Consider the following 16,581-nt stretch of genomic DNA (forward strand, 5'->3'; position numbering starts at 1 on the left):
AACAATTAATGCCAAATGCTAACAGTTTCTGGTTACTTTGGAAAAGCATCCCTAGTTTTATTGTCTGTGTAGTATGACTGCAATTCCACATGAAACATATCTGTATTGACATCACTAGGCCCTACATATGGACCTACATTTCAGCATATACTGTTTACTGAATAAGAAGAGACTTTTGAATCAGTTATGTAAAAAGTGAACAGATAATTTTTGGAAAAAAAGTACTAAAAAGAGGTAGTAAACACTTCTGGCAGTGTTTCTTTGTCTTGGATTTTGCTTTTACTTTGGGTTGGTTTTGAGAGGAAGAAGGGTGTAGTTTTCTTTTCAATTTGCACAATGCAGAGTGTCAGACCATTTTCTTATCAACCCTGCCTTTCCTCTCCCTTCCTCTCTACTACCTAGAAATCTTTTTGTACAAGATAAAAGTCTGCTTCTTACCTGTGCACACTTTACTCATTGGGCAAAGAAAGTCTGGCACTTTGACTGTCTCTTAATAAAGGGACATTGTAACACTTAGAAAAACTTTAACATTCAGACCAAACTTTCAGTTAGCAAGGGTATATTTCCAGGAGAAGAAGCATGAAGAATTAAAATAATTTTCCATTAACTAGAAGTCCAGAAATTTCCATGGGAATTTTTTGCAAGTGGGAATGGAAACAGAAATCCTGTTCTTCAGGCTTCAAGGAAGTTTCTCGTTTGCTGTTAAAAAAGATTCCTTACAAATGCTGCATGACAAATTTTCCACCTTTTCTACCTTCCACGTTCAGTCAGTGAGTACACTCCTGTGGTTCAAGGTGGGGACAGGAGGATCTCAGAGGACAAAATTGGTTTCAAAGAGAGAAAAAAATATGGTTGCAATACAAAAACATGTCAAGGGATTCTAGGGCAGATGCATCAGCTGAAATTATTTTTATTAGTAGTAAATAATTAACTGGACTTGAAACTAATAATGTTTTAAATCGTCTGTTGTGCTCTTACTGCAGTGCAAAAGCAACAACAATCTACAGTTTTTCCTTCTACACCATCTACACCTGACCTCTAGTCTCCCTTTCTTTTAACCATCTCTCAGCCACAGACAAGTGGAGTTGTATCACTAAAATAGGAATTGAAGAGTAATTTGCTTCATGAGTCCATACATCACGTCACACAAGTCATTAGTGTAAATATGTATCATTATATAAGTATTGAACACTGTTCTACAGGACCAGAGAGAACCAGGCAAGAAAATTGAAAGATACTCTTGTAATTACTAGTTTGTGCGGGATATGGCTTTAAGAGCAGAGGATGTTAATTTTAGAGCACTTAAGAAAACTAATCAAAATAATCTCTGAGTAATCTGGTGATCTTGTGGAAGACTAGTAAAAAATAAACATGGAATCTTCCTTTCAAAAATAAAAAAATGGAAAAATTAAGATATGAGTAATATAGACCAATCAATCTCTGCAAATATTCTAAAATTAACTATTTAGAAGCAACTATTTTCTTAATGGAAGACAATAGTACAATTAAAATATAGGTGGATATGTCAATGGAAAATAAGTCACATCAAAGCAATACAATTCCCTTCTTTATCAGATTGTGATAAGTGATTCAGAGGAAAATGGTAGATAGGATATATCTTTCATAAAGAATCTGGTATTTTCTAACATTGCTTTCTCAAAGGGTATTGGAAAAGGGCAGTTCTGGTGTGATGACTGTAATGGGAATGCACAGCTTGTTAAAGATTGTCTCAAATACTAGGAAATTTCAAGTGGATATCTACAGGGACCAGTTCTGCACTCAGCTCTTATATTATTTTCACTAGTATCTTGCACAATGAAATACAGAATACAGTTACATCACTTGGAGGTGACACCAAAACACAAGGGTTTGGCTGCAAGCACTTTGAGAGACAAAACTGTAATTCAAAGACATCTTGATAAATTGAGGAAATGGCTTGGTGTCAACAAGAGTAAAATCAACAGGTGCAGTCAGAAACATAGCAGTTACAAAGTTCAGAATACATGCTAGGAGTTAGAGTGTTAAGTTATAATAAAGCAGGGAATGGGATGGTGTTGCAAAAAAAAAGAATTTGTTTTGGGGTGTACTAACAGAAACATCACATTAGAAATAAGAAGTATCTATATGGCTGTGCTAAGCATGGCTGAGGCTTTAGCTGGTAAATAATTTTGGACACCACACTCTACAGAAGATGTATACCTATAGAAAAATGATGTCTATAAAGCATAGCATATGAGCAAGTTTGAATAAACACTGCTTGATTACCCCAGAAAGTAAAAGACTTACAGGAAATACTGAACTTACAAATACAACCCAGATATTTTTAAGTTGTGAATAATTACACTCAGTGGTCTACAATGATATCAAAAATAAATGTGCTTAACTTCTGAATTCTGTGTGTTCAGAAATTGCAGTGGTTTACAGAGAAACATTCTGGTAAACTCTTTAACCAGAAATTTTAAGAACAGTTTAAATATGGTAAGGATGATTTAAGTGTTATTGATGCCTCCTTCATGCAGGAAGTTTGACTAAGTGCTCTCTTGAGATCCCTTCTGTCCTGTGTTTCTATGATTTTAATTTATATGGAACTCTAAAAAAATCTAGGTCATTCTATTAATTTCTTATGCATCAAACAAAAATGTTAGAGAGGTGACTAACTCTATGAGCTAAGATACAAATATTTTTTTAAAGCTCTCTTGCCATGGTCATGTGGTCTAAGAAATACCATCTCAAGATACATAATATAGTTCAACTAAAATTAAAAAAGAATCAAGGAAAGTATTGAAATACCTACTGTTATTTCTTAAAGTCCAGGTTCTAAGAATTGTATTTCAGTTGGATGCTGGGAAATAAGTTATTTCTTTCTCTTAATCAAAATCCATGGCAGTTGTTAGTTTTCTCTTTTTGCAAGTAATTTTTGTCTAGTAATGTTTTTTGAGTCTGAGTTGTGTGCTGTAGGCTCACTAGATCATATCTGCTCGAAATAAGAAGGTAGTAAAATAGTGACTCCAACATCACATTTCTTAGGAAAAGAAAATTCTTCTTTCTCGTTATACCTTTTAGTCTTCAGTGTGAAAGTCTCTTGAGTTCTTACAGGAGGCCTGATCTGGGTTTTGAGGGTTTCCTTTAGTCAGAAATACTTTTGTTGTTCCTTCTTGTCATCCACATGAGTAAGAGTAAGGCCTACTGCCTTCTACATAAGTACTGACACTAGAGTTGTTCCTGCTTGTACAAACCAACGGTGTTGTTGAACTTATACTTTAGATTGTGAACACAGATGGGAAGTCACATGCATAGGCTGCATTTATCTAGTTTGGAAGAGCTCATGGAAACTTCACACAAGAATGATGGGCCCTCTGGCCCATCCATCTTTTCAAAATTATAAACAAGACTGTAGTGTTTGGTACTTGCACCCAAACTTACTCCTGGTAGAAATCAGCATGAATTTCACATGAGGAAAGGTAATTTATACTTAATGAGGTCCAGGATCCTTAGGAAAATGTTATTTGCCCTAACAGATGTATAAATCACAGGAAGAAAAACTGAATTTGAATCTTTAAAATCACTCAGTGAAACAGTTAAATCTGTACATAGTTCTAGACTTCAGTTTAGGAATTACTACTTGGGATGATTAAAACATACTAAAACGCAGCCACTATTGGGCTTTTTCAAGTCTGTATGCTTATTAAAACCAGAAAGCATGCGAAACGATGCTATAGTTCCTTAACTAACAGTTTGTCTAGCATGAAGGAAAATACCATTATATCAGTCTTGATGAAACCTAATTGCAATTTGACTGTGATCACATTAACTGCTTTGTGCTCTAGAGTTACATATTAAAGGTGAATTCCTGAGTGCATTAATAAGCTTAATATCCGAGTTTTGTTGAGAAGAAATATTTTGTGAGTTGTGTTGATCAAACATAATTTTGATCACTTTTACTTGGTATTAGACCTGATTAAATTCTACAGAACTCATCCTCCTGACAACAACCTTTTTTTCTGCTCCCACTCACAAAAAAAGAAATCCCTGGATCGCAACTGTGCCTCTAATGAAGGTGAATTGTGTTTAATGACTTAAAGAGTGCCATTTTGTGCTTAACAGTTTACATACTGCAAATTGCCCTGTAAATACTCTGTTCCTAGATCACATTAATTGTATTACAAGTTGTACTGAGAGGCAGTGAATTTTCTTTGCAGCTTTAGCTCCCATGGTCTGGAAGTTTAAAATGGTTTTCTTTAAATCCCATGCAAAAGCCTTATCTTACCCCCATATGAATACTTGAACACAGACATGGAATTCATGATGGCTGCAGATGTTGTAATTCGATATTTAAAACAATAAGCTGGTATGATCTTTATTTGACTTTGACTTGCTTGTCTCTGTTAATAAACCAGTGCACTCAAAACTGTTCAACTTTGCATTTTATGCCCATAACTCATTAAAGTTAAGATACACTAATTAAGATCAACTGTAATTACTATGGGCTTACATGGAGGTGGAGGACCTATCTCTCTACGACTACCTGAAAGGAGGTTGCAGCCAGGTGGGTGTCAGACTCTTCTCCCAGGTAAAAAGTGGCAAAACAAGAGGAAATGGCCTTAAATTGTACCAGGGGAGGTTTAGATTGGATATTAGGAAAAATTTCTACATGGAAAGGCTCATCAAGCATTAAAACAGGGTGCTTGGGGAAGTTGTTGAGCCACTGTCCCTGGAAGTATTTAAAAAACATGTAGATGTGGTGCTTAGAGACATGGATAAGTGGTAGACTTGGCAGTGTTGGGTTAATGGTTGGACTCAATCATCTTTAAGCTCTTTTTCAATCTAAAAGCTTCTATGATTCGACGATTTTATCCTTGATAGCGGAGGTTATTTCCTCTTTTCCCTGTTACCCAAAAGATATTTTCCTGAAAGCTGTTACTGTCTGTCTGAGATGAACCAAGACTAAAGGCAGAGATGAAAACATAGTTGTGGTACTTAAATGATCTTTCAGGAAAAGCTCCAGGCCACTGATTTTGGATCAATATAAAACCACATAAGTCACTGACGACTAAAGCCTGTCTTCATGTTCAGCGATAGGGAGGTGAGCCAGGTTCATAGAGGACATGAAAATATTTCATTTGGAAAATATCCCCAGAAACCTCTGCAATCTCCTACCTTACCAGCAATCTTTCTGTTCTGCTGGTGTTCTGATTTTCACTGTGCTGCTTCTGGCAGAGACCCATTTATCAAGGGCTCTGTCAAACACAAGTCTTAAATACTTTGGCTGAACTGAAGTGTACCAGTCTGCAGGTGTATAATGCAATGCTGACCTGAGCTCCTCCAGCACAAGGCCGGAGCTTCCAGTGACACTTCTTCCAAAAGAAGTTGGAACAGGGAACTTGTGATTGATATATTAGCTACAGTCCCGTATCAGAAACTGGCTTTAAGAAAAGAATAAAGAAACTACAAGCTCAGGTAGATTTGTATAAGGCAGTAATGATCAAAACAAAAGTAGAACCACTTACTTTGAGTAGTTTGCGGGAATCCAGCAACTGATCTAAGAGGAGACTTCTGAAAGTAGACAGTCTTACAGGGTGCATACAGAGTCACATGAATCTAGCTCAATTATGCATTATTTTTCAAAATTTATTTTGGTTATGGAAATCCTTACAGCAATTTGAACTTTCTTTATAGTGGTCTGAAATAAAAACTGAAGCATGAATGCCAAAGAATGTTGCAGGAGTAATAAAAATACTGAAATACACTGCACCATTGTGGTGATATCCTCATAGGAGCTTGCACTAGTTTTCCTAAATTGGTATTTAAATTTGCTTCCTCTGTTTGCAAAATAAGAGTGATACAACAGTAACATTTTTCTCATTTGAAACTTCACTTTCAGTATTCAGATGGTTAAATGGGCTTCTGTCCTTACCACCTTCCTTCTGTTTTAACCTGTGTAAACAGTCATTGAGAGAAGGGAATGAGACAGAAAAAAATCAGAATATACACATCTTGAACCAGACACCAAAAAGTATAGGGTATTTCCTACATTACCAATTTTTGTCCCACTTTTGTATTTGCAGTCTGGCTCATTCCATTCTCATGCCATGGATATGTTAAAATCATCTTTGCCAGTGGGACAGCTGGATACAATATAACACACAGGATAAAATTGACCGAAACCCTACTAATACTTCTATACTTTCAGCAGATGTATACTATTATACTGGGTGTAAGGCATGGGCCAGATATTGAGTAAAATAATAAAAAATAACAAACAAACCAACCCACAAAAGAGTGAATAGCTTCTTGCTAAGTGAACATTGTCTGTTTCATGCAATGAAAGGGAGAGAGTTCAGAAGAATCGATTGCATGTGATCACTTTCTAAGGATTTTATTATACCATATAGCCACAAGAGTACTCTCCAAAAAAATTGCATAAACAAATTTAATTTTAGTATTTTGTAGCTTTGAAAGTACTTAGCTTTACAACCTAGATGCCCTTCTAGGATATGCTTTGTTACATAATTTCAATTTTTCTGCCTCTGTGCTCATTTTACATTTCTCTTACTCTCCAAAACTGATCCAATCCCTTCTCAAAAATAGCTGTACTCATTGACTATAAAATGCATATTTACATTGTATTTTACATTGTATAAAAAGAGCCACACAAAGAATACAAACAAGAAAGGATTATAACAGTGGGGCTGAGCTACAGCAGTAGTGGGGTAAAACGGATTGGCTTAATTGCAGGAACTTTGTTTTGCATGATGAGGTTCTGGTGGGAGAGTATCTTTTTGTTTAGCCAGATGTTGTGAATTTGCCCTGCATGAGAGAAAGATGACACAGCTCATTTGCTGTCCAGGGCCCATAGTGTGAGGAAGGGAGTTGGAATACTTTTGTTACCACAACCTCAGAGGTAGGGGTTAATCCTAAACAGATTTCTGTGCCCCCCTCTTTTTTTTTATTGTCCTCATTTTTAGCACAAACAACAAAGTTTACTAAAACATATAACTCTAATTGACAACCACTCTCTGTAGAAGATGATGGAAGGTTGCTAGGGCTGTAAGTAATCCAATTTCTATCTATCTTACCAAACTGTTTGTATTGGTTGTTGTTTTATTTGGTGCCCAGTGTTATATTTTGCTGTGAAACTTATTGTGGAATACTTTATGTTTTCATATATCTTTTTTTATTTGAAGCATGAGAGAAATCAAGCTGAGTAAACTGGAAGGTGGCAGAGAGTCAAAGTTTCTACAAATCTCATCTTAAACTGTTGCTTAGCCACGAACAGTTGCTTGTTGAGCTCTTGCTGTTTGCCCCCTGTGAGGTGGATGCACTTTAGTGGGGGTAGCTGCAAGCTTTTTCTGCTAGAGGCAAAGGTCTGGTGTGTAGATTTTTGTTGCATACCTTTTTGGTTTGTTTGTTATTGGCATCAGCAGAAGCACAGTGTGCTCTAGCAGTGTAGGATGTGTAAAATGAGTGATACTGCAAGTGAGTGTAAAAAACCATGTTGACCATAGATTTAGATAACACTGGCTAGAGTCTTAGTGAAAAAATAAATTAAATTTCTCTCTTATTTTATTGGTGATCTCATACTTTTACTAATAATGTTATGCGTTGAAATATAGATATTAATGGAAGTGCTGGTCTCTTACTGAGTCATATGGTACTAACCCTGATGGGGAGCTAATCTTGGGTTATCTCTTTGGGATATGGCTGTAAGACTGGGCACCAGAATGGTACAGCTGTCCAGACCTTGAGCCATAAGGGCTGATGAGCCATAAGCCAAAAGGTGCAAAAGAAAGTCCAGAACACACAGAACAAGGGGTGCATCACTGTTACTGCATCTCCTGCTGATATTAAGCCTTAAAATTGCTATCACACAGATAAAAAGCTCTCTCCTATTGCTGGTAAACTTGCCATTAGCCTCGCTGTTCGCAGATACTTGCAAACATAGAACAGTTCTGTTCAATAGAACAGTTCTGCTGCAACTGTGCACATTGGTGCTTGTGTTAGCTTGGCATCTGTGCCCACCAGCTCAAATAGTTCTGCTGTGATGCAAGATGGCTTTCACTCGTGCAAACTTTAATGTACATAGACTCTGGTGTTACCTACAAGACTAACAGTAATGTTGTGTGCCTTTGGATTTTAATTGCCTTTGGATTTTATTAAACTTACTTCCTTTCTAAATTCTCCTTTCTAAACTCATGAAGGTGGAGTGTTTAGCAACTGATGTTCTTACAGGTTGGAAATTGTGAAACATCAGACTTGTTACAGATCTGTCTATTTAGGGAGCCTGGTGGTGCCTGGACACTTGTCAGCAGCCTTAGCGCCTACTGCTGTGTATTGTAGGCTTTGTCATATGGCTTAAGGCCCCTGTGCCTTTCTCCAAATGTGTTCTGCTTTCCTCAGAGGATCTGGAGTGTGGCCCATTGTTTAAGGGGGTAAGAATAGTATCAGTGATGCATCGAGGCCTGGGAGTTTATTACTGCTGGCTGATGAAAATGTTCTTTATGAAAGAATTTGGGTGCTTCTTAAAAGGAAAACAAAGTCATTCATGCTGCATCCTGTGCTGTGTGTGGTTTCCCAGTTCTATAAAATGGGTTTCCCTTCCTGGTCTCCAGCTGAGCCTCAGCCTCTGCTCCCCAACATACAAAAATGAAGCATTGTTTCATTATTGACCTTGTCACACGAACAGGGAAGTGGAGGTGCAGGGCTAGGAGAGGCCACAAGGCTGTTGATCTTCTTCAAAACTTGAAATTCCACATGCTCCAAGTTGGTGTTAACTTACCTGAGATGTGGCAGACCTGAAAGCTTTTATTTGCTTGTGACCCTTCCACTGCCCAGTAATACCAGCTAATGGAAAATCAGCTGCATTCTCACTGCCAGTAATAAATTTCTGCTCCTAAACAATCCAGACTATCTCCAGGAGCAAATAAAACATTCCCCTTTAAACTCTTCTGTGTCTGAACTGCAAGATCTTTTGACTACATCCAGAGCTCTCTAGTACACCAACAGCTGATTTGTTCTTTTTCTCTCTTTCCCAAAGACTTTAAGTGTCTTCTATGTACTTTATGAAACAGAAAAATCTGTAATCATAAAACTTGACTCAATTTATGGGATCATGCTAAAACAGTTTTTGGGGGGAGGTTGGTGGGGCTTTGCGGGTTTTTTTTGATTGCTGAGATTTTCTTGTTTGGATTTTTGTTTGTTTTTTTTAAAGCAGCAATTGCTACTGCTAATCAATTTACACACAAAACCAGAATGACAATTGGAGAAATTCAACTTTAATTTTAACTGATATAAAAAACTAGTTTTACTGCACATTAATGATTTAGTAATCCATGTTCTTCCACTATTTGTCCCATTTACAGTTTTAATATTTTCCATCTTCACTGGTTGCATAGCAATTTATATTATACTTGTGTTTTCCTTGTTTTGTACTATTATGTTCTGCAGCTGTGGATTGCTGCCTCATTGCGCCTTACATTTATGATTTTTAAAATGTATCCATCTCCAGCATTGTCTTCTATGATTATGCCTGAGCAAGAGAAAGCAAATGGAAATAATCAGTGAGTTTCCCATTTCTCCATCTTCTCATCTTTCTTCTGTATAACTGTGGTCTTAGCAAGGCTAGTGTCCTATCTTCCCTGCCGTGCCACGCCCTCTAAATTTAACTTTTGGATTAGCTGTGCCTCAAAAGGAAATAGGAATTCTCCTACATGGAATGTGCTTTGAAAAATAACAACAAAACAAAAACAAACAGTTCCCCTACATTTAAAGTAACAAAAATGGCCTGCTCTTGCAGAGGTTAGTTTTAAATTCTGTTCAGTTATTTCTAGTTATTACAACTTTGTTCAGAAGGGAGATGCATTGTGCTTCTGCCTCTGAAGTGATTCAGTAGCATATAAAAACCTGCAATTTCTCAGGTTTCATATTTCAGTGCTGCAAGAAGGAGGGCACATTCCTAAGCTTGCAAGGCAAAAGACCTTGTGAACATATTATTTAACAGCTAGTGGAGTTTTGTCAGATGATTAGAAATTAATACTTCTTTAAGAATATATGAAACGAATGTTGAATAGAAAAATTGGTCAGATTCTGTACTAATTAGTCCTAACTAGTCACTCAGTTGGCCTTTTCATTGCTCCCCTGGGTTTAAATGCACATGTTGGTTCCTTCTGTCTTGTTCTTTTATTTTTTATGGCTTCTCTGTACAGATAGTGACTCTTTGTACAGACAACAGTACTGAACCCTGTTTCAGAAGGCACAAATGAAGCTTTTCTTGCACTGCTTATTTGTTTGGTAAGGGCAGAGTGAAGTGATAAAACTTGCTGTGAAAACCAAAAAGCTGTGGAGTTTTCATTGTCAGGTTGTGTGTTGGCACCAGACCATGGAAGAAAGACAGGCTTCTGAAGATGTTCCTGATTTACAAGGAGGGGGTGGGAGTTAAGCGAAATAGTATGTAGGTTGGAAGCATCCAAGGGGACAGAACAAATTGTAGGAAGCAGTTACAAGAATGAAAACTAGGGATGTCTCCAGGTTAAAAATAAGTGAAATTGACACCTGGGTCTTGAGAAAAGTAAGGCTAGTGGGAGTGGACAACAGCTTACGGGTATATATTTATACGAAGGAAAGGTTGTTGATCTTCATAATTACAGCCACAAAATATTAGTAAATTCTAGTGCAAAACTGGCATAGGATGCTTGAACTGCCTTCAAGTATAAGAATTGCTAAGAGCTTGTGGTTGTGATAGCGTTGGGACTCTGGTAAAGTTTCTGGCATGCACCTATATGTGATGGCTGTGATTTGCTCTGAAACATCTTTGCTGGCCACTGCCATGCTGCAATTCCACTGACTCCATGATGGAGAAAAACTGTCATTATTCCCAGTCACAAATTACTACTCAGTTACTTGTAGGTCCTGACTGACAAGTGAAACAAGGCTCCTGACCACACCAGCTTTCAGCTAAAACTAATGAATGAAAATATCATTCTATAAAGAGATGCAGAGGATGGTGCATCACATTCACATCTTGGTCAAAGTGGTACTATCAATAGGCAAAGGTCTAGGTTATCATTTAGAAATCTGGTAGCAAAAACTCATATTTAAATGAAGAAAGGCTTGTAAGTCTCCTATTCTGACACAAGAAGAGAATTTTTAAAAGCAACAGCCCTGCATATGTAATGTATTTGTGGGAACAGACTTTTGTCTACTGCAGCCGTTCATCCCTAGCTGTGTTTCTTGAAGCCTTTCGCATTTATGTGAGGAACTGCAAAAACACAGCATGTGGGGGAAATCTTTCATTTCTGAGACTTTGGATTTGCAGTTGATTAAGCACTGATCAAAAGCATGTTGATCATGACTTAATGATCCCAGGCACTGATTGAGGGCATCGTTGATCTGGAGCCCACAGTGAGATACAAGTGGCAGAGACTTCCCGCAGCAGGAGAGTGTAGATCTTGGAGAAAACTAAATCGAGGTGCTCTATGCACTGGGATGGTGTGGACTGCAGTGCCCAAAGCGGGGAGAAAATCTGAGGATTCATTCTGCCTTCTTGCCACCCCTCTCTGGACTCACTGCCAAAAGGGGCAGAAATAAGAAAATCACCAGAATTCTCAGAGGAAAGAGTGCACCTATGTGCATTGCCATGAAAAAAGGAGTTTGTTGCTTACTCCTCCAACCCTGACAGCCCGTACCACACTGGCAGGAGGCTGACTCATGTGCCCACTGGGGTGTATGCTTGTAGCTTTACTGGTGAGAGGATTTGTCTTGAGAACACCAGTAACATCTACTGAGTAAGCCTGAATGATTTTGTTTCAGGGTTTAATTAAATCAAGAATTACAAGGGAGAAGGAAAAATAAGTGTTCACAAAAAGAAACACTGAAGATGCATTATGTCCCAAGCCTCCTTCCAGTAATGGATTTGAATCCTTAATGAGAACAATATCACTCAAGAGAAGATGGATCAGGAGTATGGAGTGCCTACAGCCCAGCACAAAGGGGTCAGCTGGTCCATGCAACACCCTCTTGTTGCCATGGTGGAAAGGGCAACAGCAACTGTGAGAGCAAAGGGCAAACAGTGGAAGCCACTGTCAAATGCTACCAGAGACTTGTCATCAGGGTGAGGGGCAGCATGTAAGAGGCAATTCAGAGTAAAATGGTTTGGGACTGTGTAGCCAGACACACTGTGAGTTTGTGTGGGGGAACTTGATATCTGGAGGTGAAATGAGCTGTTGGGGACTGACTTTTTAAAGTGGTCTGAATCCAAAACCAGGGAATCAACAAAACCCTGAATACTATGACATTTGAAATCCAGACCGAATCCTTTTGATGTGTCATCTCATTTTTCAGCTCCAGTTGTAATAAAGAGCAGCAGATAAAAAGTGGGAAGACCTTTGTTGGTTGCTCACACAGCTACAGAGGATCAGCTGCCAGTTAAATAGCAACTGCTGAGCTGAGGCTGAAACTAGAAGGGATAAGATAATAAAAGTGCTTCTAATAGGAATGGCAACTTTAAAAGGGAGCTTCCCATGCACACAGAGTGAAGAAAGTGCTAAGGATGTACTAGAATAAGTCTGATTTTGTGGAATGTGCAGGTCCTTTAAGGATTCCTCACCTTGTGAGCTGACCTGGATAAATGCTGCAAACAAAACGAGTTCCTGGGATTCTGTGTCCTTCCTTTGGCTGTCTATGACTTTCCATCCAGTTCACTGGAAACAGTTCACTGTTTTTCCCTTATACAGATGATGGTGGCTCAGCTCCCTGGATAAAGAGCTGATACTAGTTATCATTTTATCATTGAACACAGCTGCTCTGAATTTTAATCGGTAAGTGTTCTGCATCTGCAAGTAACATATGGCTAGCTCAGAGCTGCAGCTTCGAGAGTTTCTTCCTGCTCACATCTCTTTCAGGTAACTGTGGAATGGAAACCTGCCACTTCAGCAAAGGCATTTAAAGCAGACAGGCTGTGGGAAGATAAACTGTGTAAACATGCTGTAGTTAATGTCAGGTATCCTAATGTGTGCTTAATATAATCTTTGTAACTTTGCATTTGTGAGCAGTAATATCCTCTAACATTCTGCTGTTAGTAGATGAAGCGCTTCCAGGGTGGCACAATTGACAACACATATATAGATCTGTAGTTAGCAGGAAAGGTCTTCACTCAAGCAGGAGAGCTCATCTAAACCTGCAGCTTCCTCTGAAGGGAAGCTTTATAACTATGGGGTGTATTTTGGCTGTAGCAACCGGAGGTGTAGCAACTTGATAATCTCAGAGCAGCTAAAAATAATGCACCTCAAAATGTTTGTTACATGGTCTTGCCACTCAGATCCCTATCCCCAGGGCTGCTGCCCACACGGTTGTGTCCCCTGCCCTCCTTGGACGTGTCTGTTCTTTTTAGAGTGTATTTGCCATTTCAATCACATCTCTCTGCTATTGCATAAAAACAGGCACTGAATTTTCTTGCTGTCATGGAACAGGAGATCACATCTTATGCAGCTGAAAACAGTACCTCCACCAATTGCCTTTAGCTGCATCACGTATGCAGCTCTGCTTCCAAGAACTGCAGTCACAAGAGACAGAGGGAAAATGACTGTTGTTGTTTGGGGCAGGGAGGGAGGGATTATTTCTCTAAACTTTGAGCAGTTACAGTATATGTTCCCTACCCCATTTATTAGAAATTGCAAATGGTAGACTTGTCTAGGTAAGCAAAATCTGCATGGATGCACCCCATGTAGGTAGAAGAAGATAATAGTCAGGCTGACACACTGCAATGCCCTGGCATAATGACACATGGTTATAGCTCATGTGTATCTCTCTCAGGCGTATCTGCTCTGAGGCATAAAGAGGATAAGTGACTTGTACAAGGCCATTCAGCAGATCACTCATGAAGCAAAAAATGCAGAGGTCTTAAAAACAAATTATCAGTCAGGAGGCAAAATTGTTACTCTGAGAACTCTCTCATTTTTTTAATTGTGGTTTTGTTCTAGTTTGGAATGATAAACTGTGTACTTCAAAGATATGATTATATCCTCTTTTCCCACCTGACCTTCAAAGACTGTTTATACTATGGAATAACATTAGTTTTCATAATGTCAGACTTGAATAATTACTAAGTAACTGTCAAATAAAACAAATCAAGACAAAGCATTCCTAGAATGTGGGGGGAAATGCAAAATTCTTTGATTTTTTTTTTTTATTTCCACCACCCCCCCACCTTGAGTATTTACTGCCCCTGACAAAAAAAACGTTTCAGTTAAAGAGCAGTTCCACATAGTTAACTCCTTCTGCTACAGAATATTTCAGCCAGTCCTACTAACTAGACAAATGCCAAAACAAATTTCTAAAATCCAGGTAAATAGAATACTGCGTAGTATTCTAACTACTTGCTGAAGAAACTAACTTTTCCGAGAGATATATTTACCATGACTGCCTCACAGTCTGTCGTGGTATTTCCCTACAACAGAACAGCAGGGAAATACTGCGTTGTGGTGTAGGTTCACAGAGTCCTTGCACAGTGTAGCAGTACTAAATGCACTGTTGCCCAGGTATGAACATGATCTTTTTCTGAATCAGAATTGAGTGATGTGGCTTTTCAGTGGCTTTTTTTCTTTTAAAATGAATTGACACCCTCTAATTCTCTTCTTTATTTTTTTAATGTGCTTTGCTGCCTAACAACTGAGCAGTAGGAGTGGCATGTAGTAGGAATTGTGAAAGGCAAACTGTAATTTCTAGAATACTGGAAAAGAAACCTACACAGCTGTCAACTGTGAGCCATAGCACATTTAAACCTATGACTGCATCCATACATAAGAGGAGGATGAAATAAAAGCAAACAAGTTTTTGCTGTCCTGAAACAGTTAGAAGTACCAATATAACTGTATTGAGTAAAACAATGGGAACTAACTGTGGCCTCCCAGAAAAAACTGCACCAACCAGTACAAGATGAAATTCAAATGCAGGAAAGAATGATAGAGTCTATTGTAGTTCTACTGCTATTTGCAGTAATGGCATCACTGATCCAAGAAGGGATTCTTAGAGTGCAATGAGCACACAGAGTTAATATCAGTTGAACAACAGAAGTGAGTGCATTGTTTCCCCAAGATGTTATGCCATGTGCCACATGGCATCTGTACAAACTGCAGCACATGCATTTTGGGAGTGGGGGGAGATGGAGCTGATAACAAGGTGTGACTTCCAAAGGGAAGGGATAGCAGACAGCTGATGGGAGAAGGGTGTACCTCCACATACTCCTTTCCCCCTGCAGGGGAAAAAGCACTGTACCTCTTCAGCAAATAGAGAAATCTGCAGTCACTCCACCCTGCACTGCTTGCTCCACCAGTACCAGGAAACTCCAGAAGGCATTTTGCTGCCTGAGGAGCTATGTTTTTGCTGCTGCTCCTGGGCATGTGTTTTTACACTCCCACCACGAAGTAATCAAATGTCCCCTGGCCTGTGTGACTCTCCTCCTGAAAAATTCATAGGACTAGTGTACTGGTATAATTAGCAATTTCTTTACTACACATCTTTCAAGCCTAGTGGTGGGGCTTTTTTTCTCTGTAAGTTTGGAAATATCTGTGGTTCCCCACCTGCCCTTTGACCTGGTTAAGTGCTGCTTCATCCCTCCCCTGTAAGCTGAGTGAGGTTCCTTACTGGAACAATCTGTGTCTTTAAGCAGGATGAATCTAGATTCAGCTGACATAAATCAACACTGCTCTCTTTTCTTCAGTGAAGCAACTGATTTGCTGTTGCTGAGTTTCTGCCCTAATGACTCTTCAGGATGCAAACAGCAGTGAGCTCATCAGTTAGGAGTGGCCAGCGTTCAATACAAAAAGCTACTGTAGTTCACACACAAAAATTGTCAGTGAAGAAGAGAAAAACCTTACAGGTGGGGGAATTTTTCCCCACACTGATTTTTTTCTTTTCCTTCTTTCTTTTATGGAGAGAAAGAGAAGCTTTGTTTTTTAGTACTGCTACCATGCAGGAATTCGAAGATTAATACAGTGTTTTGGCATAAGGTGCATTTGCATCCACATTTGCAGCCACTAGCACGTGATAACGTGATACCAGTTAGAAACAGGACAACACAAGTTGCTAATCTGCCCTACCAACCACATTTTCCATTTGAAATATTGGCAGCTGGTTAGTACAAGCAGCTTGCATGAAAAAAAAAATTGGAATGAGAGCCTTAACTTTCCTTAACGTGCTTAAGGCAAACAGAGGAGGCAGTGACATCAGTTGCCCAGCAAGGCAGTGTGACATCCCCTTCCTGAAAGGTCTGATCCTGCCTGTGGAGTCTGTGCTGGTTACAGCCGGGGGAACAGAGAGGCTTATAATAAATAGAAACAGTTTCCCAGACACCAGCACTGCCATTTCAGGCTCAAGCAATTAGCCCAGAGAGAGCTCCTGACCTAAGCATGCCTTTCAAATGGAGAAGGGAAGCATTCTGTGTGCACACTGTGTGTCTCTCCCGTGTGGCTCTGTTCATCGACCGAAACTAAAGACAGTGTCTTGTGCCCCAAATGGGCACTCTTGTGCTCTCAGCTTCCATGTTCACTTCCTCAGCTACTTTCATGTTACAGAGCCCTCCCTCCCTGC

The 16,581-nt window shown here is 39.0% G+C and overlaps 1 long non-coding RNA gene across 2 annotated transcripts in view; it reads left to right on the forward strand.

Moving 5' to 3' along the window:
- LOC104697851 overlaps positions 1–16,581 on the forward strand; it is a 146,321-nt gene that overhangs the window by 51,143 nt on the left and 78,597 nt on the right. The window lies entirely within an intron of this gene.

This window comes from Corvus cornix, chromosome 6 (assembly GCF_000738735.6).
Source record: "Corvus cornix cornix isolate S_Up_H32 chromosome 6, ASM73873v5, whole genome shotgun sequence".
NCBI lineage: Eukaryota > Metazoa > Chordata > Aves > Passeriformes > Corvidae > Corvus > Corvus cornix.